This window comes from Bison bison, unplaced genomic scaffold, assembly GCF_000754665.1.
Source record: "Bison bison bison isolate TAMUID 2011002044 unplaced genomic scaffold, Bison_UMD1.0 scf7180017864171, whole genome shotgun sequence".
Classification (NCBI taxonomy): domain Eukaryota; kingdom Metazoa; phylum Chordata; class Mammalia; order Artiodactyla; family Bovidae; genus Bison; species Bison bison.
Genome location: NW_011494743.1, coordinates 66,738 through 68,169, shown reverse-complemented (window position 1 = coordinate 68,169; position 1,432 = coordinate 66,738). Strand labels below are relative to the sequence as shown.

The window sequence follows — 1,432 nt, the reverse complement described above, 5'->3', positions numbered from 1 at the left end:
CCTCACAAAGACTTTCTTTCATCTCAGATCTCTCTTTCTTGATCACAGCACTGCATCAGTTATTTGCAACCCAACTTGCTAATTCTGTTTCTTCTAACAGTGGGTATACCTTTCACTTAGTTGAATGAATGGAATCTGTGGATGAATCCCGCCCCGAACCCCTCATCCCTGGAGAGCGGTTATTAGCTGGAGGAGACCAGGGAGGCAGGGAGCCCCTTGTCTCCCAGCCCTGTCAAGTCCTGGTTGCTCCTCTCACCCAGCGCAGCAGTGCAGCTCGGTCCTGTGGATTTACAGTTCTCCCAGAACTGGGGGGCTCCACCAGGCTGTCAGGCAGCAGGCTGCCTCCTGGGAAAACAGGCAGCAGCACGACGCTCTTTTTCTGCTGCCACTGGGCTTACTGTCTCAGCCACAGCCCCGGAGGCTCCAGCACCCTAGGAGTGGGAGAGCGCCTTCTCAGAACCCGCCCACCCCCCAGTGCTCCTGTCATTGTCACGGCCACAACCCTGGTTTTGGAACAGAGGGAACCACGCGGCCACGCTAAACAATGGTCCTGACGGAGCCTGTGCGCCTTAGTGCTGCGGTCTCATGAAGATGCAGTAATTTCTGTGTCTGACTGCGTTAGTTTCCTAGGGCTGCCACCAAAGATCGTGACAGACTTGGTGGCTTTCCACAGTGGAAACTTAATCTCTCACAGTTCTGGAGGTTGGAAGTCTAGAATCAAGGTGTTAGCAGGGCCGTGGCCCCTCTGAAGGCTTTAGGGGAGAATCCTTCCTCCCTTCCCCAGCTCTGTGGCTCCAAGCATCCGCGGCTTGTACCAGCATCACCCCCATCTCTGCCCACATCTTCACGTGGCCTCCTTCCCTGGGTCTGAGTCCAGATCACCCTCTCTCTTATAAGGTACGAGTTCAGTTCAGTTGCTCAGTCGTCTCCAACTCTTTGCGACCCCATGAACTGCAGCACACCAGGCCTCCCTGTCCATCACCAACTCCCGGAGTTCACTCAAACTCATGTCCATCGAGTCGGTGATGCCATCCAGCCATCTCATCCTCTGTTGTCCCCTTCTCCTCCTGCCCCCAATCCCTCCCAGCATCAGAGTCTTTTCCAATAAGTCAACTCCGCATGAAGTGGCCAAAGTATTGGAGTTTCAGCTTTAGCATCATTCCTTCCAAAGAACACCCAGGACTGGTCTCCTTTAGAATGGACTGGTTGGATCTCCTTGCAGTCCAAGGGACTCTCAAGAGTCTTCTCCAACATCACAGTTCAAAAGCATCAATTCTTCAGGGCTCAGCTTTCTTCACAGTCCAACTCTCACATCCATACATGACCACAGGAAAAACCATAGCCTTGACTAGATGGACCTTTGTTGGCAAAGTAATGTCTCTGCTTTTTAATATGCTATCTAGGTTTGTCATAACTTTCCTTCCAAGGAGTA

The 1,432-nt window shown here is 52.4% G+C and overlaps 1 protein-coding gene across 1 annotated transcript in view; it reads left to right on the top strand.

The window, feature by feature from the left end:
• Positions 1 to 1,432, top strand: part of EGFR (epidermal growth factor receptor) — a 158,601-nt gene that overhangs the window by 127,436 nt on the left and 29,733 nt on the right. The window lies entirely within an intron of this gene.